This window comes from Pan troglodytes, chromosome 17, assembly GCF_028858775.2.
Source record: "Pan troglodytes isolate AG18354 chromosome 17, NHGRI_mPanTro3-v2.0_pri, whole genome shotgun sequence".
Lineage (NCBI taxonomy): Eukaryota > Metazoa > Chordata > Mammalia > Primates > Hominidae > Pan > Pan troglodytes.
Window position 1 is genome coordinate 42145962 of NC_072415.2, and position 15581 is coordinate 42161542.

A 15581-nucleotide genomic window follows, 5' to 3' on the forward strand; every position below is an offset into this window, starting at 1 on the left:
TGTGCCCCTCCAAACTGATTGAGCACAATTCTCTTCATCTTCACCACTTAGATTGGCAATCAGTAATAGATGCTAATACTAACATTAAGATTATGTTCAAACTACCTGCTGTTTACAATCTTCATATATATACAGCCTATTGGCGATCAGTAATAGATGCTAATACTAACGTTAAGATTATGTTCAAACTACCTGCTGTTTACAATCTTTATATATATACAGCCTATTTCCTATCAGCAATCCAAACTACATAGACACATCATTGGTCTGAAAACTTACTGTCTTATTGCAAGCCAGATCCTCTGACAGGCACTAGAGATACAAAAGAAATTGTAGATGACCTCGAAGAGCTCAGGATCTACTGGGGGAAACAACAATGACAAATGTGGACATTTAGTGTCAGAAAGAGAAGATTACAGGAATGCCAAGGAAGCATCAGAAGAGGCTTCCTAGATGACGGGTGATGAAGCCCAATCTTCCAGGTGGAGAGGACAGCATGACCAAAGGAAGGACATGGAGGTGACATGGCATGTGTAGGGAACTACACTGAACACTGCAGAGAGCCACTGGCAGGACCCAGGCCAGGGAGCACCTACTTGGTCATACTGGGGAGCTTGGCCTTTCTCTTGTTGGTCTGGAGATCCACAAAAGAATTTATGCCAAAAGTTAGAGGTGGATAGATTTTAAATACTGTGTTTTTAAATACCGAGGATTTAAATACTCTGATGGTTTATCTAATTTTAGGGGAACAAAACTGGAGGCAGTTAAAAGGCCCCTATAAGTGAAAAATGAAAAGGGTTTGTATTAGGGCAGCAGAAGTATGTTGTTGTCTTCTTAAGTCACATTTGATATGCAGAGAAGATAGAATCAGTGGGATTTTTAATCACAGGATGTGGGGGATGAAGTCGTGGGAGGGCTCCCAGATTTCTGGCTTGGGCAGGGATACCACCAAACAGGATACAGGAAGAAGAGTGGGATTAAGGGTGGGTAGTAAGTCTGGCTATAGAGAGTGGAGCTGGACACTCCTACAGACATATCCCAGGAGGGAAAGGAGTGGGCCCAGGATGGTACTCTGGATGATACCAAGTACCACAAGGAGGGTGGCACCGAGGGCAGGAGAGCTCAGAGGAAAACTAGGTGCATGTGGTGATGTCTTGGTAGCCCTGAGGTCCAGAATGCCAAGGAAAAAGGCACAAGTGATAATCTTAAATGCAGTAGAAAGGCCCAGCTAGGTCAGGGCTGGGAAATGCCACTAGATATAGAAAGCAGGATGCATTGAGGACCTTAGTTAAAGCTATTTCAGTAAAGTTATGAGAAAGAGAGTCAGACCACAATGAGTTATGAAGTAAATGAGAGGTTATGAAGTAAATGAGAGGTAAGGAATGGAGACATTTCATTGAGTAGCTGTTAAATGTAGAAACAGGGTTAAAGGTGGATTGGATTGCTTTGTTTTTTAAATTAATTGAAATTTCACTACCTACAGATAACCAACACTGACATTTTGGTGATGATCTTTTCATATATTCTTCTGTGTGTATGTGTACACACACAAAGCAGACAGAAAATATTTACTGTCAACAAGATTATTATGTACTAAGAAGGCAAATTAAATATTTACCCCAAGCCACCCTTTAAGTTATCAGAATTGTAAACATACACCTAAAAGGAAGTGTAGTTTCTCTTCTAAATCAAAACCCAATGCTTCTATGTGACGCACACTAATCTGTTTCTTACTACTGAGAAACAACACAGCACAGTCAGCCTAGGAAACAGACACACCCAATCCTATTGATTTTTAGATGTTAAAAATTACCCACTTGAAATGTTTCCAGGGGTTTAAACACAATCTTATGAGTAGAGCCCTAGGAGCTATGCCTCTGAAAACAAACCACCTTTTAGCAAGGGGGTACTGACAATATACACCCAAAGAGTGACACCCAGTGAGTCATCAGAAAGGGACAAGTCCCACCCTGTGGAGCTTCCACACCTGCCTTCTGCTTCATGACCATGGAAAAGAGCAACACACAAAGCTCTCTAGTGTGGTGTTGCAATGTCAACAAAACTGGGAATACTGGCTAAACTGGCCTAGTTAGCTGAATGGCCACTGGATTTGGCTTGGGTTTGCCCTACCAGGAAATGGGGCAAGAGGTCAGAATTGTAATACAGAGAAGGTGGCCCACAAATACTTCCGGAAAACAGAACAGGACATGGGGTGGTTCCTGTAGAAAACTGGGGGTTGTGTAGATTTTTTAGTAGAGGAGCAGAGCAGCTCCCAGGCAGCTTCATCTCGATTACAGCTCTCTCCCGCCTCACCCACACTCCTACTCTCACTGCTTAAGCTAATTCTCTTCCATAGAAGTTATCCTGGCAGACATCAGAGGAACATGTTTGACAATGCTTTTCTGTATTAATCACTCTCCCTAGTCTGTAAACAATAGATTTACAAGTATTCATGCTGTATCTCTTTATATAGTAGATAAATATCTAAATTTTTATTTTTAAATGGAGAATGAAAAACTAAATAGTCAAACAGTCTAGCAAAAGGGGACACATAAAATTGTTGTATCAACTTGGAAGAGAATCCTATTTCTTGTTTATAATGTCAAAACTCAACTCTTTCTGAATATATTTTAATAAAAGGAAATAATACCTACTCAGTAAAAACTAAGTCCCATTTGGGAGGAGGGATTTCTTTCTACCACTACCCTAAGCTGATGAATGTCTGTATCCCCTACAAAATTCAAATGTTGAACCCTAATGCCCAACATGAAGGTATTTGGGGGTAGGGCCTTAGGGAGGTGATTAGCGCATGAGAGTGGAGCTGCTCTGATCAGAGAGACGCAGACCTACATTTTCTCTTCCTTCACATTTTCCTAAGAAGACTCTGACAAGAAATAGTGAAACAAATTTTCCAGGTCTTCACGGATACTTTTCCAAGCAAAACCACCTGAAAATAAGGCATCTGGAAGAATACAATGCCAAAGGCGACAGCTGACACATGCTCCGCTCCAGCCGCCCACAAGCATTTCTATAAGGATATCTCTAAGGTTGGTCACTAGGTGCCATCCTGGTTTCTTTTCAACCGCCAGAGAGATATGAACCTGGTAATTTCCACCACCTGCTTTAGAGTGGACCAGATCTACTGCCAATGGTGTCAATGTACCGGAAGTCTCAGAATTATTTTATAAATCAGTCTTTAAGGTCTTATAAAACAATAGATGAGAATTCCTGGCAAAATGAACACACTGGTATCCACCTAAGTAAACCATGCCAACATAGTGTTCATTAATGATGACAATGTTCTTACAGATTTCACTTTGCCAATACACTCCCTGGGAGCTTTGAATGCTTAAAATCTGATGTGTGATTCAGCAGCTTTCATAAACTGAGACATGACTTGGTTGAGTTCTCGGATGTGAAATGTTTCGGCTTCCACCAAAGACCATGAACCCAGCATTCACACAACATATCTCCTATCAGATATTTCACACATGGTCTTCAAAGGCATGAGGAACATTCAAGTAGATATTAGAAAAGTGACACTCTGCTAAAGGCAAAATGAGGTCACACAGTCATAAATTCCTTTTCTGGGCAGCTAGCCAGCTTTCTACATTGTGTTCAGTCATTACATCTCACTCCACTTCTTGCCCTGGACAATAATTAGAGTGCTTCCTTTAATTTGCAGGTTGGTTTTCTAGATATACGTTTACATGTTCTTGGATGAACAACTGAACTCCCCACCTTCTCTGCAAGTTTTGCTCTCCTTGTCAGCATGTGCCCCTATGAGAATGTTCTACCTGTAGCTTAAGCCGCACTGATAGTCATCAAGTGTGCTAGACCTTATGCTAGACCCTTTCTTAGCAAAACAATATAGCTCCAACAAAAGCAATTAAAATTTGCATTAGTTTTACACAGGTACCTCTGGAGAAGTATGTATAACATGATAACAAAGGAAGACAGAAAAGTAGAGGATGAAAGGTAAAATGAAAATGCCTGAGTGATTCTAAAAATAACACTGTTCTGTATAACATGTGCCTTGAGAAGAACTTTCCATGGGAAATAAGACATATAGTAAGTTAACACCTGTTTGTGTATTCAACTGTTCAACCATTTAGGTATCTACCGTGTACCTGGCATGCCACAAAGGTACTGTGAAGAATGCAAAGATAAATGAAATATTATATTCAAGAACTTTCAGGAAAGTAGCAGATATATGTATAAGGTATCTTATATACTGAAGTGCAGACATGGTTCCAATAGAGTGCCATCAAATTTAGAAGAAAAGGCCCTTTCAACAGGCTTAGAGATCAGATACCATTTATTTCAAGCACAAAAGACATCTACTTTCTCCTAAAGAAGAAGCTAAATATGAAGGTTCAGGAAATTCTAGTCCTACTAAAAGTAATGCTTTGCAATTATTATAAATTATATATACACACTAAATATATGTATGTAAATTATAGTTTACGAAATTTCTATGGTCTGAGATATATTTAATATTCCGAGTATCTGGCAACCTAGGTATTATTATCACTATTTAAACATTTTAGGAACTGAGTTTTAGAAAGAATAAAGGCAGTTTTTGAGGTTATAAGGCTGGTAAACTGTAGAGGCAAGCACTAGAATCTACCGATTCTACCTCTCCATAGCGACCCTGGAGTCTGAACACCCAAAAGAGCAATTCTAAATATTGGTGAGGCTGTAAAACCTAAGCTACATCAATACTGACTTCATATGGCCATCCCAGAGCAAAAAGGTTTCTTCACAGGTTCGTTTGAGTTTGGATGACCTTCATACCTTATTCATTCAGACCAATTAAACTGAGTCCAATGCCAGTCTAACTCTATTGGCTGTCATGAGATTAGTGAGTCAAGAATCACTTGAGAAACCAATCCATTCAAAAACTGCCAACTGGAGTGACCTTTCCTTGACTTAGGTCTCACACAGATACAGAATTGTCATTCTAGATATTCTGTTGGTCCTATATGCAGCCAAAGTGGAAATCATTTGATTAAAGGCAATCAAAGGAAGTTAAGAAGCAGTGATTTGGAACTGATTCCAATATTGAATAAATTATAAAAGACAATAGGATCTGCCTGCCTCTTCAATCCCATCTACATCTACTTTATATGGAATATAATAGATTTGCTCAAGATTCAGTACTGACTTCATATGGCCATCCCAGAGCAAAAACTTGATTGGGGCAGCGGTCTTCATAAAAGGGTTGAATATCACTTATTTTTCTCAAATCTCCACTGCTATAATCACTGCTGTGCAGCCACAAGTGGATTTCTAGGCATCTTAATTTCTAACAGAAGTCTGCATGAACTTAGTTGAATGTAAAAAAAAAAATCCGGGCAATAATCTTGTGAACATTTTATCATCATGCTTTATTATATTCAGGCAAATGGCTGAATTAAAAGTATAGTATTGATTAATAATTTCCAGAGGAAACCTATTGATAAAATCCTCCATGTAAAGGTAAGAGAAAGACTTTTAAATGTATAAACAAATTTACATATAACATTTAACATGGTTTTACATGCCAGTAAAGAATCACTTGTCTTACTGAATAAGTGATGCATTGACGTCTCAAGATTTAACTGTCTCCACTTAGATCAGGCCAAGGACTTTACAGGGTAAACAAGAATGTGTCTTGGATGCTGCTCTGTACTACTTTGTAAAAATTACATTTTCCACTTGGTTATTTCAAGTATATCTGAAACATTATTGACGTTTACATCTCGTCACTAAAATCTGATATTAGTTATAATCTTTTGTTCAGTTGATTTACTTGGATTTTCTGGTGAGACAATCACATAAACTGTAAATATTTTTCTCTTCCTTTCCAATGTTTAAAATCGAATTTCCTTTTTTGTCTTATTACATTAACTACAAAACACTAGCAACTGGGCGTGGTGGCTCATGCCTGTAATCCCAGCACTTTGGGAGGCCGAGGCTGGTGGATCACCTGAGGTCAGAAGTTCGAGACCAGCCTGACCAACATGGCAAAACCCCATCTCTATTAAAAATGCAAAAATTAGCCAGGCGTGGTGGCACATGCCTGTAATCCCAGATACTTGGGAGGGTGAGGCAGAAGAATCGCTTGAACCCGGGAGGCGGAGGCTGCAATGAGCCGAGATTGCACCATTGCACTCCAGCCTGGGCAACAAGAGCAAAACTGTCTCAAAAATAAATAAAAAAATAAAAAAATAAACAAACAAATAAATAAACAAAAAACAAAACAAAAAAAAAACACTAGCAACAGCAGCAGGACACTTACATGATGTTTAGTATAAGCCAGTGTGTTAGCTATAACTCTTCTAAAGTATGTTAGTTACAAATTTATTTAATCCTCACGACAGATACCTATGAGATAAGTATTATTATCCTAATTTTAGAAATAATGAAACTGAGGCACAAAAAAGGTTAGGCAACATATATAAGACCACACGGCCACTAAGGAGTTGACCAGGACAATGAACCTCCTCTTTACACTGTCATTTTGGCAGAGTATTTACAGAGTATTGAGTTGGGAAGAAAACCCCAAGGTGTTAGGCCACAGAAGAGAAGAAATTAAAATGTGAACCCTTATCTTATTCCTGATTCTAATTGGATCAGTACTGTATTGTTGTTGCTTTAAGCCATAAGGAAGAAGGGGATGAACTTGAGTCTCCGCCAGGCATCACAGAGAACGTGTTCCAAGGTGGTTCCTACCACCTGGACATCTCAGAGCCTGTGTCATCCAAGGTCTAGCATTCTTATTGGGCAAGTGAGGCACTACCCAGCTGCCAAACGTGAAGACAGTGGTATAAGGTGACTGGACATTAGCAACACTTGTGGACCACTTCCCTCTAAATGGCCACATGCTCCACGGCTGCCATATGGGAAACTCACCAGAACCAGGATAAAAAAGAGAAGATTATTTCTTTTTTTTGAGACAGAGTCTCGTTCTGTCGCCCAGGCTGGAGTGCAGTGGCGCGATCTCAGCTCATTGCAACCTCTGCCTCCCAGGTTCGAGCACTTCTCCTGCCTCAGCCTCCCAAGTAGTTGGGACTACAGGCGCATGCCACCACACCTGGCTAATTTTTTGTATTTTTAGTAGATATGGGGTTTCACCATGTTAGCCAGGCTGGTCTTGATCCCCTGACCTTGTGATCCACCCACCTTGGCCTCCCAAAGTGCTGGGATTACAGGCGTGAGCCACCGGGCCTGGCCAGAAGATTATTTCCTAATGGTTCCTGCAAGAGGTCAAATGCATCAAATGATTTTCCTTCTACCACCTCACAAAAGACTATTCACTTACTGGATGAGGAAAGCAGGCTTTGGGATCTCAGCCAAGATCCCAAAGATCACTTACTATATAACTGTGTGTGTGTGTGTGTGTGTGTGTGTGTGTCTGTGTGTGCGCGCTCTGGAGGAGGGCAGGGTTGAGGTGAAGTGAAGTGATAAATGCCAGGAATTCTGTAGTTCAGTTTAAATCTCTTCATTCTTTAAGTTTCTATAGTTGTCTGTTCTTTCAATCTACATATTGGGTTTTTGATCAAATAAAAGAACTGCTTGGCAGGGCATGGTGGCTCACGCCTATAATCTTAGCACTTTGAGCGGCCAAGGCGGGTGGATCACTTGAAGTCAGGAGTTCGAGACCAGCCAGGCCAACATGGTGAAATCCCATCTCCATTAAAAATACAAAAATTAACCAAGCATGGTGGCAGGTGCCTGTAATCGCAGCTACTTGGGAGGCTGAGGCACGAGAATCTCTTGAACCTGGGAGGGGGAGGTTGCAGTGAGCTGAGATCACACCACTGCATTCCAGCCTGGGCAACAGAGTCAGACTGTCTCCAAAAAAAAAAAAACAAAAAACAACTGCTCTTTCCCAAGCCCATTTACACCTTGGGAAAACATAGAAGACCTTTCTGCATGATGCTCCAATGGGAGGGAGGTGGAACAAAAAGCCCTGGCACTTGTGAGCTTTTCCTGCTATAGAAGAGCTCTGGTTAAAAATACTACCTAATAATACTGGCTGACAAGAGGGTTAAAGGTAAAGGAAAGATGAAAAAACAAATGCTTTCTCATATCCAAGAGTGTGCCATCCTTCTCTTCCTGACTCACACAGCCTGCCTCTGAGTCTCCTCAGCAGACTCAGGGAACAACGGAATGTACTATTTGCTATTTCCACTTTACTTATGCAATTTGCTAGTCACGAAAGGCCATTCCCATCTGCTGCCAAAGGGTTATCTCTAAAACACAAATATTGTATCATGGGAGTGAGCTCACTGCTTACGGGAGACAGATGAAATTCAAAAGGTTCCTAATCACTCTGCCACCTGGCCTCCTGAGGCAGGCTGTACATTGAGTGCTTAGCCCTCCAACTGGGCGGCTCTGGGTTTGAATCTCAACTTCACCACCTGTAGATGGTAGGACCTTGGCTAAGGTCCCAAAGCCTGCTTTCCTCATCCAGAAAAGGACAGTTTCTATATTAAATGAGATAACAGCAGTGTATAAAAGCCCTGGCCCAGATACTGCATGAAAGATGCTCCCAGAGTACTTACTATTATGTGTCTTAACTGCCACACTGCCTCGTCACCAGTTGTCCCCTCTTCACTCACTGCTCAGCATCTAGTAGATCTTCAATTATTCAGTTAATATCTGAATAGATCCACGGACCTGCAGCAACAATATTTCAATGGAGTCTCTCCTTCCTAGACTTGGACTTTCTATGACGTTGCCCAAACTTAAAAATGCTGGGAAGGGGCCAGGCACGATGGCTCATGCCTGTAATCCCAGCACTTTGGGAGGCCGGGGGGTTGGGGGGGCGGGGTGGATCATGAGGTCAGGAGTTCAAGACCAGCCTGACCAACGTGGTGAAATCCCATCTCTACTGAAATACAAAAATTAGCTGGGCGTGGTGGTGTGCGCCTGTAGTCCCAGCTACTCAGGAGGCTGAGGCAAGGAAAATCGCTTGAACCCAGGAGACAGAGGTTGCAGTGAGCCAAGATCACACCACTGTACTCCAGCCTGGGTGACAGAACGAGACTTGGTCTTTAAAAAAAAAAAAATCGTTGGGAACGGAAGGAATTAGCGATAGAAGAGAAATGGAAAATACACTTGGGGGGCTGAGGAAGCTGAGTTAGGGAGTCCCAAATCTTGACCTCACACAGATACATGTGAAAATTTTAATTTCAACACCATTTAAAAATCACATGTCATGTAGATGCATACTGCTATGAAACAGGGAGACCAGGTTTGTAATGTTGTTTTAATTCCTTAAAAATCTATTTATTCTAGGCACTTACAGATACACCCTTTTTTAAAATAAAGGAAGAAGGGCCAGGATAGTTCTGGAAAATAAACAAAGCTTTGCAACTAAAGGGATTGCTCCATTGCTCCCCCCTGAATTTTTCTGCCATGACACGCATGGTTGCTATCAGTTTCATACAGTGTGTACAGAAAGTAATGTTGATTAATAATCTGTGGAACATTTTTCTATAAGTCTGAGCAATGACTGGTTATGATTTAGAAATCAAGTCTGGGCCGGGAGCAGTGGCTCACGCCTGTAATCCTAGCACTTTGGGAGGCCGAAGCAGGGGGATCACCTGAAGTCAGGAGTTCAAGACCAGCCTGGCCAACATGGCAAAACCCCATCTCTACTAAAAATACAAAAATTAGCTGGGTGTGGTGGCACGTGCCTGTAATCCCAGCTACTTGGGAGGCTGAGGTGGGATAATTGCTTGAACCAGGGAGGCGGAGGTTGCAGACAGCCAAAATCGCACCACTGCACTCCAGCCTGGGTGACAGAGTGAGACTCCATTAAAAAAAAAAAAAGCAAGCAAGAAATCAAGTCTGGTAGCCTCTGTCTGTCCAAAAAGTGAGAGTTTTTGCTAATGGAGCAGAAAATAAAACTGATTACCAATAATAAAGGTATTAACAATTATAAAATATCTGGGTTTTCCACCTTGGCACCATTGACATTTTGGGCTGGGTGACTCTTTGTCACAGAAGCTGTCCTGTGCAGTGTAGGATGTTCAGCAACTTCCTTGGCTTCTGCCCACCAGATTTCATTATCTTCCCCACCTCCTACTGTGACCACCAAAAATGTCTCTAGATGTCGCTGGGGTAGGGAAGTGGGTGCAAACTTTCAACTTTGTTGAGAATTGTTTTTCTTAAATAAGGAGGTAAGAGAGTTAAAAACTGTGACAAATTCCTTAATAGATGTTTTGATCCTAACAAGTCAACCTACCAAACACATATTCTCCCACACAGATGAATTTGTCATAGTACTGAAAATATACAGCCAGAATATTTCATTCATCAGACTTTTCTAGATTTTTATATGTAGAACAAAGAATTCCTCCTACTAGATGCAGAAAATAAGTAATTGCCAAATATACGTAAAACTATCAAATCTTTATGGTATCAATCTTTTAGAGCCTGAGACTTTTGTGCACCATTTTTCTCCATCACATAATCTTTTACTCCAAATACACTTCTCTGTGGAACTCCTATCTCTTACATATCTGGCAAGCCCAAGAACTAAAAGGACATTCTTGCCGTCTAGAGGTCCAATATCTGACAAGATAGGAAACTTCTCTGCTAGAAAGCCCTGAGAGTCCCAAAAGATAACAAAGAGGTTTTTTGTTGTTGTTGTTGTTGTTTTCTTACTCTATTACTTGTTAGGAAGAACCTGAAAAATTCTTCCTTTAATAATAAACAGAGTAAGAAAAAGTGTGCAAAAGCAAGTGCCTGTGCTAAGAAGGTTAATTTTAAAAAATGTTTCCTTAAAAGCTAGGGGGAAAAGTTTTAAAAATTTCTCAGAATTATCTTTTGCTCCCTTTTCCTCATTCCTCTTACCTAAGTATCGTTGTTTTTCCTCTGGAACATCTCCCTCCCAGCCTAGATCAGGTGTTCATTATCTTTTATCAGCTCTATCTTAACAACTTCCTAACTAGTTCTTCTACCTGCAATTTCTCACCATCTTCACATCCTCCACTCCTGACCAATTTAACTCACCTGCAGGGGAGGGAGGACACTTGCCTTCACTTAATCTTTCTAAAAAGCAGATTCTGGGAGGAACTCCCCAGGGCACAGAGATTATAGTTCCCATTATTCAGTCTGGAATTTGCTCCAAACTAGGTTTCTAACTTCATCTGCTAAATACTCCTTCTCCTCTATCCCACAGCCATTTGTTACCTTCCGGAATGGTGCCTGGTACTTTATCTAGAACGCCCTTAACCTCGTTCACCTGAAGGCCTCCCACTCCTAGACAGCTGTCAGAACTACCTACTCAACAATTCCATGGCATTTTGCTTGCAACTGTTAGAGCACTCACAATCACCATTCCTGGTCAATGTCTCAGAGCTGTACCTGCCTGACTGGAGGGAATTAAGAGACCTGACTTGTTCTCCAGGTAGTTCTCAGGCATCTTTGATGTTTCTCCTTTAAAGAAGAATCCATTTCAGTTGGGTTAAAATTATTTATTGAGTCCTTAAACTATTCAAGGCTGTGTTAGATGCTGTATGAGACAGGACTGTCCTCAAGGAGCCTTTAGTGGTGGGAAGAGTGACAGCAAGACAAACAGTCATGGGTGCAGATTGTTACAGGGATTCTGAAGGGGAAGGATCTACCTGGTGAGAAAGATTAGGAAAAGCTTCTTGAAGAAGGTGGTAAAAATGAGGCCGGATTTCACTATTCTTCTTCTTGAGGAAGGTGGTGGTGGTTGCGGCAGGATTTCTCTATTGGGTGGTGGCTATGAGGTGTGAGCCCTCCAAGCAGTAGACACAGGCGGGAACAAGGCAGGGCAAAGCCTACCTGAGCAACAACAAACAACCTGGTGTGGCGAGTGCCTGCTGGGTTGTCTGCTGGAGGATGATGCTTGTAGTCAAAGGAACACCAGACCTCAAAAAGGCCCAGCGTTAGACCAGAGTTTATACTCACGTGGGAAACATCTCTGAAAACTCCTGGCTAGCTGGTAAAATAACAGAGCTGTACTTGAAAAAAATAATAATCTGACAGTAACATAGATGACTGATTGGAGGAGGAAAGGGAGGCACCTTGCTCTTTAGAGCAAGGGAGACACAGTCACTGTAGGCTGGAAAGGAGGAGCAGTTTTGATAGGAATTGTGTGGAAAGAGAATCAACAAGACTCGCTGCATAATTACCCTGTGGGTCAGGAGGAAAGGACCCTAGGTGGACAGAGAACTGGGACTCCCACACGAGGGGACCGGTTTTATTAAAGGAAAAGAGTTGGGACTATAAAATGCTATGAAGGTCTATAAGAAAAAATGTAATTGCCACTGAGAAACGTATGGAATGTAGAAGGTATGAATGGAAAAACGGAATCTTTCTCATGTCTATGTGTCTACTGCATTTGGTTTACCTACAATGATTTTTAACATCTAAAAAATAAAAGCTCTGTGTTTATTTTGCTTGTCTCACACTCACGCATTGGCTTGACTCACTATTAGGGACAAACCCTATGGTGTTCTGTAAACCAGTTCTAACATGTTGGAGGCCCTGTGTAATGTATACCTCACCAAAAATCAACACAGACACGTCTGAATCATCTACCCTCTTGCTCCAAATATCAGAAAAGTTCACATGGTACACATAGTTTTGTTGTTTTCCTGTTGCAGTACACTCAACAACTACAGAAATGGGTCAGGGTTAACAGAAAGCCAGCACACGACTTCCCTGGATAGTGACTCACAAAGGCAAGTGATTCCAAGCCTAAGAAATGGAGCAGAGTGACTTCAATTCAGGAAGTTTTGCTAGCACTGCAATCAGTTTTGGAACCCATGAAGTCTGTTTTCCACAAATAGAAAAAGCTCAAAGAAATTCCTAAAAAAGAACCTTTTAAAAGGTCACACTACTTCTTAGAGGTACAAATCCAATATGGAAATCAAATTATGAAGTGAGACAAGCACTTTCCCACCCATGCTATAAACACTCCATTAACAGTGTGGTCACAGGCAGCTTGTTCAAACTTTCCACCTGATGTTAATCATATTATCTCATAGGTTAAATTATATTTGAACTGGCGTTAGCCCTTTCAAGTAACCAACTTTCCACTGAGTACCTAAATGTAAGTATAAAGAAATGGAAAACAGTAGCCTAGGAGTTTTGAACCCCATCCCTGTTTTGTGCTAGAATTTTCGTGGTTTTTTTTAATACTATACTTTCTGTTTGTAGATTCAGTAAATAATTTGCAAGGATTCTGAGTAAACAGGCTGAAATGTGAAAATAAGCAATCAAAGGACTCTAAAATTTTTAGAGCTTTACTAGCATTTATAGAGCAATCTAGAAAAGCCACATAGTATGACACCAAATAATTCTGCAATGTATTTGCTCATATTCTCCCTTTCCATATCTCTCATAAAGCTCTTATTTTAAGAAAATAATTTTTTAAAAAGTTCCTTTCTTTCCAAGTTTTACATACACCTATCCAAACTTTACCCCCCTTTAATAATTAAATCACTACCATCAACTGGGTCAGTCGCTAGAAACCAGCCACAGCTGGGAGCAATCAGGTTTCCATAGGAAGTCATGAGCTGGAAGCTTCTACCACATGGTGAAAACAACAACATTTCTTCCTGAATTCACCCTTCACTTTGTTGTTGCCACAAACATTTAACACTGGAACAAAACGACCCAGTGAAAGATGAACTTTCACCCCCAGAAAAATTAATTAAGACTATAAATAGGATTCAAGGATGGAGGCAGAGTGGTTTTGATAAAAATGCCATATAAGAGTTCAACTATACAATTTATTTTGCCACTGGTGGTTGTGCTGAGTCAATTTTTTCCTTTTTATTACAATAATTCCCAAACACATGGAAAATTCGGGTAATGAACACCCATATACCTTTTACCTAGATTTAACAACTTAGTTTGCCAGAGTCATCTATTTTTATGTCCACTTTTGCTCGAGCATTTTATAATCACATTTCACCCTTAAATAATTCAGGATGTCTCCCTAAAAAGTGAGGATATTTTCCCTCATACTATAATACATTGATTACAAATAACAAACTCACAATAATTCCCTAATCATCTCATCATGAAATCCATTCATATTCAAATTTCCTTGAGTTATTATTAAGCAATGTGAAGTAGGACTAGAAAGCTATACTGAAGATTGGTGACAATCTTCAATCCATTCTTGTAGCAAAGACACTTAGATAATCTCTTCATCTTTGTTTTGAGTTAAAATATGAGTGTGAATACCAATGTGTGAAAGATACATTTACCCTCTATCTGACCACAAAAACTATGTTACAGCAGCTATGAAATTTAAGTAATGGAGAGAGGAAGAGAATAACATTTTTGACTCTTGAGGAAAAAAATGGTAGAGACAATTTCCTAGACAGCAGACTAATATACTACTTAATTACTTTCTCTCTTTTTCCTTTTCTGAATCATTTCCCTTAGTCTAGAAAGATTTCTCAGATTCCATTATACTTAAAAATATGAAATACTGGAAAGCTGATTTCACTCCTATGTCCTCTTTCTTGGCTTCCTTTTATTTTTAAATAAAATTTTTATATTTACTTTGCTCCCCCCAAATCAAATGTCATTGGTTTCCCTTTAGTACAAAATATCTTGGCAAAAATAGTTGATCCTTGCTTGCTGTCTACCTTTCACTCATTTTTAACTCTCTTTTGTAATCTAATTTTCCTCAGTTTCCTTACTTGAAACTGCCCTGTTGAACATCACCCATTTCCTTCTTCAACACTTAAAAGACTCTTTCCCCAGGCCTCCTGCCTCTGATCTGATCACCCCCCTAGGCCCAGCAGCTGTCCCCTCTGAGGCTCCAGGGGCTCCCCTGGAATCTCTTCCCAGAAATTTACTGAGCAAGGGGAATGTCACCTGTAGGCAGATGACTTGTAAATCTGAAAAAGTCAAGTCTTATATATCTACTTAATTTTTTCCTAGAGTCAGAATACAAGTAGGGAGCTACTGTGAAAGGAGGAAAAGTGAAAGCTTTACCCAGCTTATTGGCTAATTCTAACAGATCTCTCCTCTCTAGGATGACTTCCAAGTAAAAGTGCCTCCCAGCACTTTGCAGGGAATAGTGGAGACGGGGGCAGGCTCTGAAGCCACATATCCTGGGTTCAAATCACACTTATTAACTGTGTATTATTACAAACACTTAACATCTCTAAACCTCAGCTTGTATTTGTATGAAATATAGATTAATAGCACCCATTTCATGAGTTTCTTGTGAAAGTCACACGAAAAAATAAAAGTAAAATGCTGAGTTAACGAAGTGCCTAAGAAATGGTAAGCACTAAATAAATTTTAGTTATTGTTAACTATAACCTAAAAATTCAGTCATCAAAAATGGTTATTTTTTAGATCTATAACATTTCTTAATGGCAAAAAATGGCTGAGATAAATGTTCCTCAGCATACTATATTAGTTCTGAGGACTTTTGAAAAGAAAGTTTGGTTATTTTCCATTTCGTCACATAAGCTTTATCCCATGTAACAGGGAAAGTACACAAAGTGTTGTTCAACACTAGTAGTTACTTTTATAAATGGATGATTCATGCTAATTAAACTTGCAACCCAGGAGAATAAAAT

At 40.2% G+C, this 15581-nt stretch overlaps 1 protein-coding gene across 3 annotated transcripts in view; it reads right to left on the bottom strand.

Moving 5' to 3' along the window:
- GAREM1 (GRB2 associated regulator of MAPK1 subtype 1) overlaps positions 1–15581 on the bottom strand; it is a 207427-nt gene that overhangs the window by 107112 nt on the left and 84734 nt on the right. Inside the window, exon 3 of one of the 3 annotated variants that reach the window (XM_063795576.1) lies at positions 8553–8667. The exons of the other annotated variants lie outside the window; for them this stretch is intronic. The gene's annotated coding sequence lies outside the window, so the exon portion shown is untranslated. The remainder of the gene's footprint in view (positions 1–8552; positions 8668–15581) is intronic. 3 annotated transcript variants of the gene reach the window in all.